This window comes from Lissotriton vulgaris, chromosome 11 (genome assembly GCF_964263255.1).
Source record: "Lissotriton vulgaris chromosome 11, aLisVul1.2, whole genome shotgun sequence".
Lineage (NCBI taxonomy): Eukaryota > Metazoa > Chordata > Amphibia > Caudata > Salamandridae > Lissotriton > Lissotriton vulgaris.
This window is the reverse complement of record NC_141699.1, coordinates 618,982,696-619,005,141: the sequence shown is the minus strand read 5'-3', so window position 1 is coordinate 619,005,141 and position 22,446 is coordinate 618,982,696.

Sequence of the window (22,446 nt, the reverse complement as noted above, 5' to 3'; positions counted from 1 at the left end):
GAGAAAAGGTAACGGCGCTGCATGCAAGCAAGCTGCATAATCAAGCTGGAGTACTGTCGAGTGATCTTTCAATGCTTCAGGACAATTTGTGAATTTATATATATATATATATATATTTATTTATATATATATATATATATGAAAACACGTCCAAATCCCTTCAGTGAAGTGAAATAAGGCCCACCAGCCAGTCCATAAGTAACAGATTTTAATTTCTCGCACCGCAAAGCAGCAGACAGCATAACACGTTTCGACTTCCAACAAGTCTTAATCATTTGCTCACACGTGAGTGGTCACTTGCTAGGTTTTTAAAACATAATGCACCTGCTTACTGGAGGTACCTGGTGGGATAGTTGGCCCCCAGGGACCCTCAGGACTCAAGGGAACTTAATCCCCAATTTAAAACACGCCCCTGGTGTTTTTTTCACAGTGGTGCAGGTTGGGGGCGTGGCCTGCTGTAAGAAGTGTGTACTTATCCAATCACTCTGCCAAAACCCAAGAACTTATAAATTCCACCATGCGCTCTCCTTGCAGTACTCTAATCATCCAGTCAGTACCCATGCAATCATGCAATGACCCATGCACTAACTCATGCACTGCTACAATACCCTGAGCCCTACCCATGCAGTTCATCCATCGCCCTGTCAGTACCCAAGCACTCCATCAATCACCCAGTCAGCATCATGTACTTATCCAATCACTCCACCAAAACAGAAGCACTTATAAATTTACCATGCACTCCCATTGCAGTACTCTAATCTTCCAGTCAGTACCTGTTAGAACTGACTTTCTGGATGGCTAAGGCTGATGCCAAAGCCAGGCAGAAACCACCATTCTAGTCAGGGCAAGGGAGTCACACGCCAAGATAACCCCTGCTCACCCCCTTGGTAGCTTGGCACGAGCAGACAGGCTTATCCCGGAGGCTATGTGTAAAGCATTTGCGCCAGCACACAACAGCAATAACGTCCTAGGCACACCACAAAAGGAACTCCACACAAGGTTATATAAAAATAACTTCTGTATTGTCAAAACACATCAGATAGAATCACACATGTACATTGTGCCAACTGGCACGGGCAATATTCACAAGGGATTATTTACACAGGACAGGGCCACGTGGGCACCTGTCAGAATCAACACTTTTAGAAATAGCACTTCTAGAACTTAGAATAAGTATAGCACAAAATAACAATTATAAATCACAACCAGTAACTACTGGTCACAGGTAAGTACCACCTACGCAACCCTAGACACCTTAGGATAATGTCACGCAGGGAACCAGGACCACCTGTACTAGAAAGAACAACCACCTAAGAATAAAATACATTTAGGGGTATAGGTAAGAACACATTACACATGATGCAAAACCAACATTCAGAGGTGTAGGGAAGGAAAAACATATGATGCATAAAACATACATTCAGCGGTGTAATAACATGGCACATGATGCATCAATCACACATTCAGAGGTACCAGAGAAAAACACATGATGCCTAAAACATTCAGAATTGTAAGGAAGGAAAAACACATGATGCATAAACCAACACATTCAGAGGTGTAAAATCAAGGAAGACACATGTTGCATTAAAAACATTCAGAGGTGCCAGAACATAACTCAATAGCGCAAAAACTTACATAAGCCACCACTTGTGGCAGTCCCTAGGCCACTGGCCTTGTTGGGGCTAGGACGCCCTGTGTCCAAAAGTCAGGGGCCTAAACGGTGCAGCTGCCCACTAATTGCTGGGCAGCTGGGACATCAGTAAAATTATGGCATGGGCTCTCATTAGCCCTTGAGCAGAACTGAGCCACAAGGTAGGAGCCACACAGGCTCTTGAACAAATATGCCCTCATGAGCCTCTCTCAGGGCTCTAAAACAAATATGGGCGATGAGCCTCTCTAGGCTCTAGTACAAGTATGCCCCGAACGTTGGAGTCCCCCACTGGGGACTCTGAAAACAACTGTGGCACCAAAGAGCCTCTCGGGGCTCGCAACAAAAATGCCGCCTAGATGGGGGGAGTCCTTCTCTGGGGACTCCAAGCAAAACTATGCTCCGTGGACGGGGAGTCCCCCCTCTGGGGACTCGTGATCGCAAACGGCCCACTGGGGCCTCGGGGCTCCAAGCAATGACTGCCCCGTGAGCCTCTCAGGCTCTCAACAAAGAAATGCCCCACTAGTTGGAGCGGCCCCCTTGGCAAACGGGGCTGCTCTGCGAACAAAGCAGAAAAACTGTCCCACACTCACCGGGACGGCGGAGACACTCCTCTGGTGCTGCTCTGGAGGGGCGGGCACCGACAGTGTGTCCCGACGCCCCCTCCACCACACGGGAAACTGCTGCCACACTCACGGCTTGTCTTTAGGCCTAAGGCAGTTTCATCCTCGGCGGGGGCCAGGCACCGACAATGTGCCAAAGGCCCCCTCTGCCACCATCACCTCTCCTCTCACTTCTCGGGTGCCGGCGGCGGGCGCGAGACTCCTCTCGCCAAACCGGAAGTCCTGCCCGCCGCCAGGCAAAACATCGCCTGACTTCCTGGGTCTGAGGGCCGCCAATGGCAGTGCAGCCCCGGGCAGGGAGGTGGGCACAGCGCCTCCATCTCGATCTCTGGGCCAGCGGCGGTGAAACACGGGTGCAACACGAGGGGTGGGCACCCTCGCCATAAATATAAAAATAAAAGCGCTTTCAATCGCTATGGGCTGATTACAGCGCTCACAAGCGCTCACAGCAAAATAAAGCGCTCTTAAGCGCTAGGAGCAAAACAAAGGGCTCCCAGGCGCCAAGGGCAAGGCAAAGCGCTCCCAAGCGCTTTAGGACAATCAACAGCGCTCCCAGGCGCTAGAGCAAAAAGGAAGCTCTCCCAGGCGCTCAGGGGGGAAGTACAGCGCTCCAAAGCGCTAGATGCCCAATGCCCAAAATAAAGCAGCAAAGTCCTTCAGGAGTCCAGGACCTCAGCAGTCCGGGACATAAGGTGGAGCACAGCAGCTCCCAGAAAAGGAAAGTCCATCAGATATCCAGGGGCTGGGCAGGGCCCAGGGATTCCCCTGGGCCCAAGCAGCAGCACGCCCCTGGTAGGATTCAAGTCAGAAACAAGAACATTTTTAGAGTGTCACAGCACCCTTTTTATACCCCAAATCCTTTGTATGCAGGCAGTGTGAGAACCAGCTAGAACTGGTTATAGGGAATTCCTTTCACTGACCAGGCTATGGACATCAGACGCACCCCAGGGGGTGGAGCCAGCATTGTGGGGGGAAAACCCAGTCTCATTCAGAACCCTCAAACCAGACGGTCAATCTTTAAGCAGGCCCAGGCTCACTCCTCCCCTCACATCAGCATGCTAAACACTCCATTCACCACCGGGGCAGACCCTCCCAGACTCTTGGAGCCAGGCTCACCAGCCAGCCTCAGCCAATCACACGCCAGACACAAATTACACAAATATGCCAACCTCTAGAAGTGGCACTTCTACACTAGACACAATCATGCCGCATATATCATTACGCAGCATTCAATCTCACGAGTTTGCACATACCAAACTCGACCCTGCACTCCCCACACATCAGGAACTACCATGGGCATACATATTCCCCATTCATTCCTATGGGAGGGCAGGTCACTCGCCACACATACACAGAGAGCTCACGCACTTTACACTGTACCACAGTGAAAAAGTGTGCAGAGGCCTAAAATGACCACCACCAGGTTCCAGAAACAGGCTAGGAAAAAGCAAAAAGTCTCGGGTGAACCTGCCAAAAGGGCCGGGCCCAACAGTACCCATGTACTCATGGAATGGCCCAGGCACTAACACATGCACTGCTACAATCCCCTAAGCACTTCCCATGCAGATCTCTAACCACCTACATCCTACGGATTTACTCCTACAATTACCCAAGTAGTACCCATGAACTCCAGAAATCCCTCTGTCACTACCCATGCACTCCTCCAATCACTCAGCCAGCACTATGTACTTATCCAATCATTCCGCCAAAACCCAAGCAGTTAAAAAATCACCATGCATTGTCCTTGCCGCACTCTAATCATCCAGTCACTACCCATGTACTCATGCAATGACCCAGTCACTAACATATTCACTGCTGCAATCTGTTGAGGACTACCTATGCAGTCCAGTAATCTCCCTGGTACTACCTATGCAGTCCTCCAATCACCCAGCCAGCACTATGTACTTTCCAATCACTGTGCCAAAACCCAAGCACTTATGCATTCACCATGCACTCTCCTCGCAGTACTCTAATCATCCAGTCACTACCCATGTAGTCATGCAATGATCCAGGCACTAACACATGCACTGCTACAATTCCTGTGTACTACCCATGCAGTCCTCTAACCACCTACACACTTCTCATTCGCTCCTTCAATTCCCCTGGTAGTACCCATGCAGTCCAGGATTCACCCTGCCACTCCCTGTGCAGTCCTCCAGTCACCAGCCACTACCATGTACTAATCCAAACACTCCGCCAATACCCAAGCACGTATAAGTTCACTCAGGCACTCTCCTTGCAGTATTTTAATATTTCGAGTCAGTAGCTGTGTACTCATGCAATGATCCAGGTACTAACTGATCACTCTTAAAATCCCATATGCCCTACCCATATAGTCCTGTACTCACTTACACACTTCTCATTTGCTCCTTCAATTCCCCAGGTAGTACCCATGCAGTCCCAAAATCACACTGTCACCCCCTGTGCAGTCCTCCAGTCATCCAGCCACTACCATGTACTAATCCAAACACTCCTCCAATACCCAAGCACTTATAAATTCATCAGACACTCTCTTTGCAGTACTCTAATTATCCACTCAGTACTCATGTACTCATGCAATGACCCAGTCTCTAACACATGCACTGCTGCAATACCTTGAGGACTACCTATGCAGTCCAGTAATCTCCCTGGTACTATCTATGCAGTCCTCCAATCACCCAGCCAATCATATGTGCTTATCCAATCACTGCGCCAAAACTCAAGCACTTATAAAATCGCCATGTACTCTCCTTGTCGCACTCTAATCATCCAGTTACTACTGATGTACTAATGCATTGACCCAGGCATTAACTCATGGCAAATACAGAGGAGGTCATGCTAATCACAGGGGTACCCCAATGCATAGTGTTCCCTAGTGTATATAGGTGTTTTCACTGTATTCTAAGTGTCTTTTAGCATAGCACTGGCTCTAGACCTGGTTAGTCAGTTACCACCAGTAAACATCAGCAATAAGTTGGGGGCTCAGGAGGACTGTCTCCTCCTCTGTTGGATCTTCCAGCACAGCTCTTCTTCTTCCTGCACTTTTCTTCGTCTTTCTGGACTTCTGTTGCCTCTTTCTGCATTTGTCTTGCTTCTTTCTGCACTTTCTTCCTCTTTCTTCACATGGCCTTCATTTGTAGGCATAGTTTGAAATTATCATTTAAAAAACCTTTGAAATTCACAGAAAACCCATAGGTTTCAGGGACGTTATAGTTAGAAATTAGCATTTAAAAAACCTTAGAAATTCACTGAAAAAAACACAGGTTTAAGGGACTTTATAGTTAGTTTGACATTCCACTTGTCCAAAACCAGAGAAATTTGGCTGTTATAGTTAGTAGACCTAACTATAACTCGCACCCCCACATGCACTGCTGATGACGTCACATATTACATCACTCATGACATGCTCAGTGACATCACTGATGACATCACTGATGACATCTCAAATGTTATTTGATTTTATAGAGTTTTATATAGCGCAAAATTGACCAGAATTGGGTATCAGAGCGCTTTACATAGCACCAGTTGCATTACATGAGTACACCTATTTTATTTTTTATTTTGGTTAGGTACGGGGAGATTAAGTGATTTGCCCAATCACAGGATGGTCAGCATAATTACGAGACTCGATCCCAGTTCCCCAGATTCGAGGTCGACCACCCTAGCCGTTAGTGTGTGAGTTGTGAGTGCAACCTCTATATATATATATAACAGCAACTCCTTCACCTTCACACTTCGCTGCAGAAGACAGGAGCTCGGACCGCAATTTGGTGCTGTAAGTATTATTTTATTGTCTTGCTCAAACAAACCACAGCCATGACGCGTTTCGAGCCCAAAGGCCCTTGATCACATGACGCGATACACAGTTAATGCTGGGCTTTTAAACCATTTTTTTCAACTCGTGTTTTTTTCCATTTTTAAAGTGACAGGTGCGAAACAAGTCACAAATGAGTCGCAAGATAAATCGGAGTAAACATAATAAACATACTTGTAACTGGGCACATAATTAAAACTATAGTAACAATTATGATAACATCATTGATAGTTATAAATATATATTTGTAAAGCCATAATTTATTTAAATATGATAAATAAATTAGTAAATGCATAATATGCAATAGCATAATAAAAGCATTATAACGATGACCTAATTGACGACAAAGTGTTGTTTTTTCCTCAGTTAGTACATGGACACACTTTCATCCTTAATTGTAGGATGGAGTGTGTACATCAAAGGCTTTATTAGTTGATCTTATTGTTGGGTTATATTGCCTAATAGTGATTATATTCATAATACCCGAGCCTTAAACTCCTTATTTCAATGGTTGCGATATTTTTATAAAATTACATTTGTCTATTTGATTCTGTCTTTTAATGTGCAAATAAACCCTAAAAAAGACTAAAACCCATAAAAACAACTACGATACAAGGAAATGGGAGGTAGTGACTTAAATCTTGGCATTTTGAAATTTCTTTATCCTGATTTATATTGCTTATTCATTTTAGTTTAAGACTATTTCGTTATTACAATGTTTATCATAGGCATGTATGGAGATCCTCTGTCCCGTTGAGACCCACTGGTTGTTTACTATCCAGTTCTAAAATGTTTCGGGTGTCTACTTTTCTAAGGGCTTTTTCTCTGTTGCCTCCTCTTTCGTTGTGCGGTACGCAATCAATTAAGAAATATTTCAGATCTTTTGAGTCTCCGTTATGTGACTCTTCAAAATGATGTGCCACAGGGCAGGTTTGATCTTTATTTTTTATGGCTCTTATGTGCTGGAGTATCCTCTTGTTGCCTTGGAGTACCGTGCTCCCAACATATCGTAGGCCACACGGACACTTCAGCACATAAATTACATATTCTGTTTTACATGTCAGATTTCTATATATGGGTGTTTCTTTATCACTGAAAGATGTTTTGTAGAAAGTTTTATTAACCCCTTGTTGACATGCTTTACATGATGTACATTTGAAAAACCCCTTTCTTTGGTTTAACCAGGTAGTTTTCTTGCAATCCCATGGGTAATTATGGACTAATTCGTCCCTCATCGAAGGCCCTTAACTGTATGCAATTTCTGGTCTAATAGGTAATGAATGGCCTATGGTAGGATCGCTCAGTATGAGGGGCCAGTTTTTCTTAATAATAGTGCTGATAGTTTTAGCTTGTTTGCTATAACCAATTATGAATCTAAACTTCTCTACATTTTGCTTTGATTCTAGTTGGTTATTCCTGATGTTAGTAATGTTGGCCCTCGTCTGTGTGGTTAGGAGGCTATCTCTACTGACAGTATTGATTCTCTTTATAGCATTAGCAAGTGTTGTTTTTTAGAATAACGTCTCTCAAGAAATCGTTTTTGACTTTCTGCCTGAGCCATCTGTAGGTCTTCTTTATTGCTACTTATACGTTTTAATCTGAGCATCTCACCATATGGTATACTTTGTATAAGATGTTGAGGGTGAGAGCTAGTAGCATGTAAAACAGCATTTCCAGCAGTTTTCTTGCGGTGTAGTCTTCTGGCAATTTGTCCTTCTTTGATGTACATCCAAGAATTCAACTGCCTGATCACTTATATTAGCCGTGAACTCTAAATTAAGGTTGTTGGAGTTAAGGTCTTTGATTAATCTTTCTGCATCTGGCCGAGTCACCTGCCAGATGATAAAGAGATCATCAATATATCTTAACCAGACCTTGATATTTGTATTGACCGTTCTTGCAATTTCCTTGAGGAGGACCAACTCCTCCCACCAGCCCATGTGAAGACATGCGTAGCTAGGGGAGAAGGTGGCCCCCATCGCAACAGCTCGTTATTGCTGATACAACATATTCCGATACATGAAATTATTGTTGTTCAAACAGAACTCCGTCATATCTCTAAGCATTTTGCTGTGGTGTATATATTCTGATGGTCTCTGGCCAAGGTAATGTTGCAGTGCCTTCATGCCATCCTGGTGATTGATTGAAGTATATAGCAAGGAGACATCCAAAGTGATTAACAGGTAATCTTTATTCCATTTACAGTTCTTAATTTTAAATAAGAAGTCTCCTGTATCACGAATATAGGATGGTAGACGTTGCACAAAGTCCTGGAGGAAATAGTCCACATATATTGAAGTTCGTTCTAGGAGACTGTCCCTTGCTGAAATGATCGGCCTTCCAGGTGGATTTTTAGGATCTTTCTATTTTCGGAATGAAATATATAATTATATATAGTGGGGGCTGAGAAAAAAGTGTTTACCCTATGCAATTTTCCATAGGACCTTTAGCCAGGGCTACAGCCCGAACGGCTGAACGGAATGACACCAAATTTGGCAAAAAGGTAGAGTTTGGTTCGCAGATCACGTTTTTTGTTAAATGGTGTAAATCCGTTCAGTAGTTCCTGAGAAAATCATAAGTAAAATCATAGATATATATTGGAGGTGTTACGGTAAGCTCTCTGTAAGCTTACTCTACTCTGTACCTTCCCGAGCACAAGCTGAATGTTAATTGGTTGTCAACTGTCGGTCAACACTCTAAACTAGAAAGTGTTGGCAGCCATCTTGTGCCTCGGTAGAACCGAGGCACAAGAACGCTGAAAACAAATGCGCAAAACACGCAAAGGGGGCAGGGCAGACACACCCTGACCCCCTAGGCCTGCTCAGGAAGTCCAAGGCCCCCCAAAAAAAGATATTTTTTTAAATCGCGGGGGTACGTGTACGGTACGTGTACCCCGTGAAAAACAAAACCTGGTGTGCTTTCCCCCGGGGGAACCAAATACCGGTGGCATATTTTATAAAAAGTGTGAGGGGGCCAATCCCCCCCACACTACCTCGGGGACCGCCACCCCCCGGGGCTAAGTTATTATGCTAGCGGGGGCATAGAGACCCCCGCAGCCCCGGGTACCGCCACCCCCGGGGCTCTGTTGTTAGTGATGGGGGGCATCTAAGGCCCCCCAAGCCCCGGGGACCGCCAACCCCCCGGGCTTTTTCTCTAAGTATGCGGGGCCCCACGGCCCCACCGCTGCCCCAGGGACTGCCACCCCCTGGGGCTTTATTATTAGTGATGGGGGGCCTCTAAGGCCCCCATTTACTCGGCTGTTTTGAGGAGAGACCTCAGTGCTGCATCTTTCAGCTCACTACTGTTCCTGAATAGTAAATTTAACTGTACTTACCAGTAACTTGGATATCATTGCCTGCTATTTAAAATATATATAAATTAAAAAAATATATATAAAAAAATATTACAATTTCAATATTTTTAAAAACATTTATTTTTCAATTTTTATATTAAATATGTAATGTAATGTAATTTAAAAAATGAAATATCTAAAAATAAATAATTTAAAATAATGTAGTAAATCAGTATAAAAAAATATACCAATTAATACATTTAAAAATTATCATTTACAAAACCTTTGAAATTCACTGAAAAAAACATAGGTTTCAGCCACGTTATAATTAAAAATAAGCATTTAAAAAACCTTAGAAATTCACTGAAAAAACCATAGGTTTCACCCGCGTTATAGTTCAAAATTAGCATTTAAAAAACCTTAGAAATACTGAAAAACCATAGGTTTCACACATATTATAGTTAGCTGGACATTTCACTCATACAAAACCATTGAAATTCCCCCGTTATAGTTAACTATAACTCGTGCGCCCGCAATGCACTGCTGATGACGTCACATATTACATCACTCATGACATGGTCAGTGACATGTCAGATTGATAGAATCCCCCCCTAAAACTTACCTTGAATGAATCCCAAATGATAGAACAATGGGTTGAATTTCTATTGTTAGTAAAATATTCACTAATCCATCGGGCCAACTGTTCTTTAAATCTCTCATTTGCACAGAGTTTACGGTCAAATGAGATTGACCTTATAGGTGGGCTTTGAATTTTAACTTTTAGTGTCATTAAAATCGCCGAATGGTCGGCCGTGATCCTCGTAAGACTTGAATTGAGGCCTCATCCTTCAACGAAAAAGAAAGAAAGAAATAATCTAAACACGCAAATTTCTTGTGGGGATATGAATAGTTCAACCGTGTGGAATGGACATACTTGTGGGAATTAATGCGACTCTCAGGTTTCGTCAACGCTTTCTTACGGCCATCCAGATTTTATACACTCTACCAGTAGCTAAAATCTCTATGATGGGTTTAACGTCCGAAACAGTCAATATTACCAGGGGCACCAGACAAGGGTGCCCCTGTTCACCATTAATATTTGCACTTTATATTAATCCGTTTATTGAGTTATTGGCCAATAATGTCCGGATCATACCATTTGTAGTGCAGAATATTCCATACACAGTATTCGCTTATGCGGATGATGTTGCGATAGTCTCTTCAGATCCCCTTCTAGCATTACAAGAGATAGAATGACTGTCGATAACTTTTGGTCAAGCTTCAGGATATAAATTGAACACTACAAAAACACAAATATTAACTTCAGATTCTATTATAATGGATGATCCACGAGTGGAAAAGGAAGTGACATATTTAGGTATAAAAATTTGATCATCTATGCAGGAAATATTGGATGTCAATTGGGAGTCATTGGTGGGCAATATTCGGAATTCACTAGATAAATGGTCACGATTACATCTCACACTTATTGGCAGGGTGAATGTTGTTAAGATTAATGTGTTAGCCAAGGTGTTGTATTTATTCAGAGCAGTCCCTTTAGAATTTACTACACTCCAAGCTATCTGCTCAAAATTCATTTGGGTCCTGGGGAAGCCTAGAAGGGCCATGTGATTCCTTACTTTACTGATTGAGCGTGGGGGCTAGCTATGCCTGATTTTGTGCTATATTTCTATACATGTTTTTTGTTAAGGTTATGGATAATTTTGACTGGAGAGGATATACTTAATGAGGCAGAAGTTCCTTCAATCTATCAAATGCTGTTAGGATCAGAATTTAGACAATCTTTATTTAAAGAAGTAGGCGGGAGTTACTTTAAACGCACCAGGTTTAAGGTTCTATTTTCGGAATTTAATGTGTGGAAAAAGGTTAGAAAATTATGTCAAGTGGGGAAAATATCTTGGTATACCCCAACTAATGCTATCAAATTACTACCTCCTATCTTTTGGGATGTGGTGGCAACTAGATGGCGTGCACAAGGGATTATTCAATTGGGAGATTTTATAGCAACAGACGGGGTAGTAATGTCTTATGCTGAGTTGTCCCAATTGTTTAACCTGCCGAAACAACAATTCTTTAAATATTTGCAAATGCGTGATTTCATGATGCGACAAAGGATTGTATTTGTTTCCAATTTAGTTATAAATGCCACACAACGCCAGGTAAAAATTGGGGAGGTATACCAAGTACTACTGGCATATAGGAAAGATGATCCACAGTCAAAAACTGATAAATGGTCTGAAGTTTTAAGGACTGAGACTCTATTGTTAGATTATGTTATTACATTATCAAAAGAATCTTTACTCTCTGCCAATTTGTGTGTGCAATGTTACAAAACTCTTTTTAATTTATATTATATCCCGGCATATATGGCTAAGTGGAATACTGGGCATGATGGGAAATGCTTACGATGTAGTGTTAATAATGCGGATATGTTACTGTGGGAAGTTGAGAATTTTTATTGTTAATTTTGAAAAATTCTTAAGTGAATTGATCGGCAAACCGATTGTTATAACTTCTGCAACTATGCTGCTGGGGTCAGATGTGCAATTTAGTAGGGGTGGGGTTTGCTTTAAACATCGTCATTTAATATTCTTTGCCATGACAGTAGCAAGATTGTGTATTGCTGCTGCCTGGCTACAAGTTGATCCTCCATCTTTCTTTCAATGGAGGAGTAGAATGTTTAGTTTATTTAATCTTGAATTCAGTCTATATGCGGTTAAAGGGGTGAAGAAACGCAAGATTAGTATGGATAATTGGGGACCTTTTGCAGGTTATATGAATGCACCTGTATGAAGCAAGAATGTAATTGATTCTTGTATTGTCTTCTTTGATTTCGCTGTGGAATAAAAAAAGTTTTTTAAAAAAAGAGGGCATTTGGGTCAGCTCTCTTCTACTGTTGGTCAGTTTGCCATTTACCCTCTGCCTCCATCTATGACAGCACACTGTATGGGTCAATGGTTCAGTCCTCATCAGTCATTGGCTTCCTGCACTGGGCAGTATGTGCACATCCACCTGAAAATGAGTACACTTTGGTGTCAGCATTGGTTGGCCAGTCCTTTAGTTTATAATGTTCTCCTTTAATAGGTTCCCTTTTATTTCTTTGCATCTTTTTTTTCTTTGAGAGGATACCACTGCTCCCCAGGCAGTGTTAACCAGCCACCTGCTTGTCACTCATTTCATTTGCAGTGCGGCTTATCCTACGTGCCTACTTCATCAAAACCAGGCAACGATTATGGAATGATGTTCTCTATAGTTTAATTTTACAATTCCAAAACAGCCAACACGTTGGTAATTGTCGTGTCCTTGTGCTGGGGGTGATGCATACACGACACATTAGTCAGGTCAGTTGGTTAAGCTGTTTTATTCTCTTTCTTACATCAGACTCATGTGACCACATCCTCGCTCTTCCTGGTCATCCTGTGTTGTGTCTTTCCCACCCCCTTAACCGGATGTCCTGTCCGGTGACCTGTCCCCAGCTACATGACCCACGGGGTCCTAGTGCCCCACACTCAGGTCACGACAGTAATAAATGTGGCTTCCTTGCTGGAATGTTAAAACAGTAGACTGTGTCAAATACTACATGCGCCCTTGCAATGTGTCATTTTGTTATTGTAAGGATATGCCCACTGTGTGCAGATAGCAGCATATTTTTTTTGTTCTACTTGTACTCCTTTAATTATCATATATATATATTGTTGAATTTCTATGTGTAATATTTGTGTTTGAGTCAGAGGGTAAATGCAAGAATGAGTCTGTGGATGAAGGAATGGGTGCATGAGTGAAACGAAGAAGAGTGACTAAGTGCATGCATGATGACTCATTACGTGCCGAAACCCAATCAATGACACAAAAGGCATTTTCATTGATAAGCCAGACCTATTGGCATTGACAATGCTTGTTTCAGTGTGTTTAGTTTTAGAATTATCTACTGTAACCTGTACAATGTTCAACGCATTTGGCACTAGATGTTGCCCTACTTAAAGTGAAAGTCACTCGGCTTACAACTCTGGAGAGAGTTGTGCTGCTTCTCTAACCATACTTGTTACTTGATTTGTATTTCTTGTTCAAAATCTCGAAAAGTGCTATTCGATTTCAATTTCAATTCAGTGTGTAATACAAATGCAAATAAATGTATTAAAAAAGGTAATCGTCTTGATATTTGGGCCAGCTGCTCGTTCAAATTGTCGTTTTATACCAATAACGAAGCACCAATGTAATTTTCACAATGATGATGTATTGCAATATTAATGTACTTGAAAATAAACTACCATTAAACAATATTACTGTTTTACAAAGAGTAGTTCATGTTTGATATTTTAAATGCAGTTCAAATATTGTTCTTTCCGTGGCATATTTTACACTTGGAAGCCCTGCTTGTCGGTTTTAGCATCATGAAAGCCTTTAGGCAGTCAACTATTGTCGGTTTCGTGTCTAATTTGCTGTGAATAAGTCTCCTGCTTTCTCTGTAATTGCGCTGATGTCGAGTAAGCCCAAAAGCTGAGTTTACCAGTGCCCATATTTCTTATTTAAAAAAAACAACTGTTAAGTGCCAAGAGCACAGCTTCTCCAAAAATGTGAATCAAGTGACAGCAAACGAAAGCACTTAGGAGAGATATGATACACGTTTAAAAAACTCTTTCCATTTGGTTATTATCACTGTGACTGATCGACACCATATATAGTGCTGTTCCCCCATTAGATTTGTTTTGCTCAGATCTCTTTATTAACAGTTTCCATATACAAAAACCACAGCGAATAAGCAATGTTCCTTAAATACATCAAGGTTGCAATTTCCATTATATTGCACCACTAAGGTCACCCATCACAATGTAGCTGTTTTGCATTCCCAATATTTTTGCAGGATCGCCAAGGACCTCAGGGACCTTGTGAACAATCAATCTAATATGATCAGGAAAAAAACATTAATCAATACAACATAAAAAGAAAACAAAAACGCGCATAAAAAGGCGAAGTTAGTTTGCAGTTTAAAGGTAGCCACCTGTTGCAAGTAGTCTTTACTTGAGGACCTATGAGGGGAAAGCTTAAGGAAGGAGGCAGAGGCAAACTACTCAGGCAAGGCATGCGGGCTCAGTCAAAAAGCTGAAGGGCTTTGAGTCTAAGAGGTGTGAGGCTTGAGTGTTCCAATCTCGAAAAATAAAGTATGAGCGGTTGCCAAATGTGGGTGAATTTCCCTTCCATGTGGGTGATTCTATGAAATAGATTTTCCATTTGCGAGGACCTGCCCCATGAGTGTGTTTTTTCCTATGAGGACTATTGGTTGCTTGGCAAACCCTGTCATGTGACTAATTAGGTACCATTCTGTATGAGTCATGGCTTGCAAGTGGGGGGGGGGGGGGGTCAGACGCCTAGGATGATGGTCGAGTAAGATCTGGAAGTGGGAACCTCACCGTCTCCTTTATATAACTAAGAATTTCTTACCAAAAAAATTGCAATAATGGGGCAAGAAATCTCCCAGAGCTGTTGTACAATGCCAGCAGAGTAGTAAGGCGGGAGGAAAAGTAGAATGTAGGCACTTGGGTGCCAGATACCAGTGTGTCATTACCTTGACTACCAATTCACGCTGTGTTATACATTTGCGAATTTGAGGGTTATCCCGTCAAAGTTGTTCCCATTGTTTCGTTGTTCTACCCTCACCAACCTCTTCATGCCATTGTGTTTGATAAGGATGTGAGTTGGGAGAGGTGGAGTGCTGGAGAACTTAGTATATGCAGGAGATTAACCCCTGAGTTCCTTTAAACAACTGGATTAGGGTCTCGAAGGCAATGAACTGGCAAGTGTATTCCTGTGCGTTGGGTGGTGAGAGGGCCCAATGGCAAAGTTGAGTATACTGTAACTTACTGAATACAGGAAGGTAAAATTCTTGCCGACATCGGTCAAAAGTTTTAAGATTCGCCCTCAAACAAATCTCTAAGGGTGCGACATTCCCTGTCCCTCCAATGATGAAAAGAGTGTGGTTGTTAGGCTGGAGCAAATTTAGTTCCGTGCCTGGGGGTGTTGGATGAGGGAAAGGGGTAGGACCTCATTTCAAGGCCACCCTATCCCATATTTCCAAGACTGCTTTTGGAGGGATGGTAATATATGTGCTCCGTGACCTTGTGTGTTTAGGGAGCCATGCCAAATCCCAAAGTGGTCGACAAGCTACAGCCCGGTCCATTTGGATCCAATGCTTGCTGCTTTCCCTCACAACCCACTCAGAAATAAATTGTAAGTGAGCTGCCCAATAATACTCGCGCGGATAGAGCATCTCGGGATAGCATTGATATCTAGTTAGAGAAGTAAGGACGCTTACACCTCCAGATGAAGAAACGCATATCACACTAAAAGTGCATGGGTGAGAGATCAAATATGAGACCATCTGCAAACAGGGCGATAGGGTCTGGGGTCTTGCTGGGGGGGAGCTTCTTCAGAGCGAGTTGAGACTCCTCAGCAGAGATTGGAGCCTCAAGAACCTCCAGGTGTATCTGTTCCAGAGTTTCTCACCTGCATCCTGCAAGATAACTGTCAATGGTCTCCTAAGAGGCATCTTCGCCATTGTAAAAGGTTGTGATAGAAGTCGTGGAAGGCCTGCTGTTTGGCCACTTCTGTAGGTTGCCCAAGTACCATCTGCAGTTCAAAGCCCAAAGTGCAAGTTCACTGTTACTGAAGCTTTCGTGCAAAGAGTGTTCTCACTGTGTCCCCCCATAGTATCTTTGCTTGCATGCAAATGAGCGGCAGTCCACCTTGTTGGTACAATGCACACATAGCCTGCCCCACACCAAAGCTAGACACCATTTATTGCACCAGGAAGGGGCAGAGTGGTCAAGGCGTACCAGCTCCTTAATGTCAGCTGCAAGGCCTGTCTCAACCAGCCTGGCTTCTCTTGTCTGGGCAATAGATATAGTGGTCATGGCTCCTCAAATGGTAGCCTTGAATCCATCCTAAAAGGTATGTGCCGCAATGTCAGGGTGTCAGTTAAGTTCAAAATTGTTTGCTATTTATTTTCGGATGTCCTCTACATTCACTGGATCATTAAGTTACTGCATAGGTAGGCACCATCGCAGGCTTGACTGAGCCTTTCCCCAAACCAGGACCAAACGAGCACAAGGTGTGCATTGTCGGATATTCAAATATCTGATATTAGGGCAGTTTCAAGATCGCGCAGTAAAGATTGAGTAAGAAAAAGGAAATTAATATGCGAGTAGGACTAATGAACATGTGAACAGAAAGAAAGATCCAGAGTGTCTAGGTGGTGATATCGTCAAGCATCGAGTAAGTCCATGTCAGTGTTGTCTCATTTAAGGGCCACAGACATAGCACCCATTCCATAAAAGGATGCTGCACTACGGTCGAATTCAGGATCCCAGACCAGATTAAAATCTTCCCCAAAAACCCATCCCCCCCTCCCATGATAACTGATCTTTACGCAAGCCACTGAGAGAAGCTTCTTGGGCCTGATGAGGTGCAAAGACATTTAAAAAGGTGAGGGTGAGGTTGCGTGTTCCGCATTGTACTGTTAGTTTCAAATAGCGAACCTCTCCATACCGAACCATCCGCGAGACCCCAGAACAGAAACCGGCCTTACAAAAGATCGCAACACCTGCTGTCTTCGTTGAGGCATATGCCCAATAACGGAAGGGGTACATAGGGTGAGCCATGCATGGAATGTCTTGTTAAAGAAGGTGAGTCTCTTGGACGAAAGTAACATTAGAATTCTGCATAAGTAGATATCGCTATATCTGTTTTTTGTTTGGTGCCTTAAGCCCTTGAACATTAAGGGTGAGGATTTTAACCCAGAGTCACTGGTCATAGATGTGGATTAATAAAGGAGTGTTCATAAAACAGATATGTAGAGTGCCACTGGGGCGGGGAGAGACAATGATTGCGGAAGGGGGGAGCCAAGGAGAAAAGTGGGAGGGCTAGGCCATCTACAGCATGTTGGAGGAGTACACTCACACTTCACATTTGCACACCCATACACCCAGTTATAAACCCAGTCACCCACCCACACAGCCACTGACATACCTATTTATAAAACCATGCAGTCACTCACACCCCCAGTCAGACAGTGACAGAGGCACTTATGTATCCATCACTAATAGAGCCACTTGCACACACAGTTACTCACCCAAACACCAACTAACACAACCTATTATCATTTTAAACAGACACTTAAATAACCATTTAGACACCCATGCAGTTACTAACACACAAGTCACTTACCTACAAAGCAACTTACCCACAGAGGCACTGATACACTCGCTCACATTTCCACTCAATCACTCACACACCCAGTCACCTACCTATACAGCCACTCATGTACCCATTTATATACCTATACCAATACACTTACACAGCCTTTTACACAGTTGTTATTATTAATAATATTTAAGATTTGTAAAGCACAGCAGTACTCAAATAAAGTGGCCCGGTGCTAAAGAGCAAAGTCTGAACCTTAAATAACAGAGGTACTAGAAGGCAGAACCAAGGAGCAAGGTTTTAAGAAGTTTCTTAAAGGTCAAAATGTCCTGGAGGCACGGAACTGAACTGAGAGGGCCCTCCACTCCCTGGAGGCCAGATAAGAAAAGGAGCTACCACCCCACTTTTTTACAGACATAACCACATATGTAGCTCCTCACTTGCTAATAGTATGTAATCTCAAGTTAAATGTTATATATGTCTATATTTGCTTTTCAGACATCCAGTTGTCTTTAAAGGGGAAGGAACATGGCAAGGTGAGGTGAACAGCAAACTAATATTTATGCTTGTTTACAGCATCCACAAACTGCACAACTTATGACATATTTAGTGCAACTGGCATATGGCATTTGTCACAGTGAGTGACAATGTTGCGCAATTTGGGTGAAACAGTGGGGTTGGGAAGTATCTGTTCAGGTCGTAACGGTCCAACAGATAGTCCAGCTACTGAAGATAATGCACCACCTTACCTCTCTCTTATCATCCTCTGCTATGTTCTTGTCTGTGTGTTTTTAAGATCTTTTAAAATAGGGAATGCACCGTGTGAATATTTCTTCACCTCTAGACAGTTTTTTGCTGCATAGGTTTAATTGAGCACATTTTGGAAGAACTTTCTTTTCTCCTAAAGGGATGGGGAATATTTCCATATGTCGGAGGAATTCTTTGGAGGTTGTAAGTCTTCTTCTTTTTTCTACTATTGACGTTCTCTTCTATCCTCAGCAGAAGACATCTTAACTTTGAAACTCTCTTCTTTTGAAGAAAAGCCACAAAAACAATGGAACTGTGGCTTTGAGACTGTCTCCAGAGAAATGTGAAACCAAAATAACTGATTTAAGGTGTTGTGGTAATGTGGATGGGCAGAGACTTACTGTATCCAGCGAGAAGTTGAAGTTTGGGTGCATTCTTGAAATTGTGGTGGATTTGTGATGGCACTGCGGTGGATTCATGGATTCATAAAATGAATACAAAAAGGAAAGAGATTTGCTGTATTGCATTTATAGAATGTTTACATAAATTGTGTTATGTTGACTTGTTGTTACTTTAAAAATGTATAATAGGAATAAATATGTGAACAAAATCTACTTATAATCTTCTAAAAAATGTATTACTAAATTGAACTTATAGGTGAAATTATAGTACAATTTACATTTAAAGATACTGTGAATGTCACTAGAAAACCAATAGTTGCAGGGAAGTTATAGTTACGAAATAGAATTTAAAAAACCTTTTAAGTTCACTAACAAAAAAAGGCTACAGCGAAGTTATAGTTAGGCTTGGAGTTTACACACACAAAGCCATTGAAATTCAGCAGTTATAGTAACTTGAGCTAACTATAGCGCATGCCCCCACAATGCGCTACTTATGGCCTCACATATTACATCACTCATGACATCACTGATAACATCTCAAAAGCATTAGATAGTCAGACCAGGCTTTGCATCAAAACATTATGGCTCAGATTTACAAAGTTGTCATGCAAAGTAGTGCAGCACCCCAAGTTTCTGTGTTGCATGCCAACAAGAGCAAGAGAGAACCATATCTACAGAGATATGGTACTCTCCTCGCCTCTCTCTAGCGACGGCGCAGAATTTTCCTGCTGAGCACCATGCACACACATTTGCGCCATAGTGCAAGGGTGGGTGCATGAGTCTAGCATAGGGGTTGTACTGGAACGGTTCCCTTCCACTACAAAATACTAGACTAGACACATTTTAAAACTGGTCTTACTTTGAATATGTGCAGCACTCATGCAATGTTGGAAAATAAAAGAGAAATGAAAACATTTCTCCTTTTAACACCTGCTTTTCAGCAGCGTTATTTTTTGGCACAAAACCCTGTATATTAATGTTAATAGATAAGGTTTTGCATCAAAAAGTGTTGGCGGTTGAATGGGAATGGCCATGTATAACCCATGTTATGCCCCCTTTATGCTAAGTAACGCAAAGCAGCTACTCGCTCTGGTTTTTATTACTTTTCCTTACAAACCAAAACAAGTACCAATTTATGTTAGTTTGGAAATCCCCAAAAAGGTTATGCATTGGGTTTGTGTTAAAAAAAAGTCACTCAAGCCTGATTGTGAATCTTGGCCTGCATCTCCTTGATGCATGTGCTAATTTGATGTTTTTCTATAAAATGTCTACAAATATTTCACCCATTGCATATATATTTCGCACTGTAAAGCACACATCCTATTTGTGGAATATAATAGAATTTGTGTATGCATAGGATTCCCAGAAGAAATCCTGTACTGAACATCACAAACACCCCTCTGCATCATAGAATAAAGGATGTGCCTGGCACTATGCAACATGTTGGACAGCAACATCAGGTCGGCTTTAGGTCTGTCTTGAGCCAGTGCATGAGCTGCCTCTTTCTAGACCTTTTGTTAATTTACACAGGGCTTTAGGGCCACCTGTTGCTTACCATTGGTTGTCTTCATTGTCAACCTCAATTGCGTTCTTCTTATTGTCAGCTTTTTTAGACTTCCATCCTCTCCAAGTGATTGCTTCTCCCCTGAACCATGGATGCATTACTGTATCCTTCCACTGCTTGCTTTTCAGCCACTACTTTATTCTTTTTTGTTTAAGCACTCTGACAGAGTGTGTGTTTTTCAGCTGTCTCCCCCTGTACTTTCCCCCTCTATGTTCCTCTCTGGCCCCTCCCACAACCCTCCATTGTCCATGTGCTTGGCCCAGCTCTTTCACCTACACTCTGGTGTTCGTCTACTTACCCTCATCCACCTTCCACTCATCCTCCATAGTCCATATTGTTGTTCCCTAATCTCTCGCCCAAACTCTGTTGTCTGTGTGGTTGCCCCAGCACCTCCCACCGATCCTCTGTTTCTCAGGTGCTTGCCCCAGCCCCTCCCAACCATCTTCTTTTGTCCATCTGCTCACCCATCCCCTCTCACTAGCCCTCTCCCCACCCATATCCTTTTCTCTGGCCTACCTACACTCCCTTTATGTTTCCTCTGGAGAACACAGCTAACCAATTGTTTAAAAAGCTTCACAAAATTGCTAAACCCCAATAGCACTTATACACATTAGCTATTGTTCTTACCAATGCTTGTTAATAGATATTGCAGTGTGCCCCTTTCTTCCCCTTATGCAATGCAGCACAGTTACTTCAGCTGCTGCGCAGCGTTGCACTAAAAATAAATAATTCTACTCCTATTTCACTACATCATTGTGCACAAATTATTACGGGAGTTTGAGTGGAAAAAAAACGCATTGGTACGCACTCATCCTACATCTTCCACACCCTTTACATTCACCACAAGAACTCCTTAATCTGTCAAATGTACATGTACACATTTTTTTAATGTTTCATGCTGAATAGATAAATGGTGCCAAAAGTATGTATGATGCAGCCATGTTATTTTTGAATGAAATTTGCAACTTAAGTTTAACTGCAGGGACACCATATCATAGATGCCCAGAGGTTTAAAGGACTGCGGAGATTCTGGCATATTCATATGTAATTTGTACCAGTTAATCCAAACATCTTTCCCTCTGAGTTCAACATGTACCCAGCTGTGGCCTATTAATAATACTGTGTATCTAATTTTCTTGGCTGCACTCAGCGAAACCCTCACAGATGGTTGTGATTTGATCCAAAGCTTTAAGAAACTGTATCCCACTCCTCGACAATGAAAGTGACATGCTGGCCAGGACTGCATATATCTGGATATGTTCAACTGCAAATTAAAGTATTAAATCTAAGCTGAGAATGCCATGACGTTTCCAGTGCACAAATACACCCCTACATTGCAGGTCATTATGTGGTGGTACTTCTATTATAAATTCAAATATTTTTAGGACATTTTATAGATATTCCAGATTTGAGCTAAATATTAGAAGCCTCATTAAGCCGAACGAAGCCTCGTGTGGAAAAAAGACGTATGCAAATTTGAAAGATGTCAAGGAGTGATTACTGAGGTCTCACATCATAGGTCAAAGTGCTGGTGTGTACCACAGTATGTCGAAACCACAGCAATAATTTGAGTATCATATATACTATTTCTAAATAGTTTTGTTTTTTATAGCAAAATTCCTAATGATGACTTTTTTTACACAAGGAAACAGTGAGGGGTAACTGTTGATGACTTCTGATGTGACTGTTGTATGTTAGAATATCATAGATGTAAATATCATACACACAAAAAATTGCTACCAAGATTTGAAAAATAAACTGTTCTGAAGGTGAGTTTACATTGGTATGGTAGCTTTGTTATTCTTAACTACACATCTATGGACTTTTGAGACTTAAATACATTCACAGTATATGGATGCACAGTTTAGAATAATACGAGGTACATAAAGTAAACATATCCATGAAGTAAACCTATCTATATAAGTATTCACTGAAAAAAACAAAGGTTACAGGGACGTTATAGTTAAGCTCAGATTTCACTCATACAAAACCATAGAAATTCGGCAAGTCACAAATTTTTCAAGAAATTAGAAAGGGGTTTTTAATACAGGAAATAGCTGCCCCGACCACCACTCCTGTCATGCCAAAGCAAACAGTGTGCTCTGCATTGAACAAACAAGAGCATTTTGCTATTGCTTGCTCAAAGTGGAGCACTTTGCTT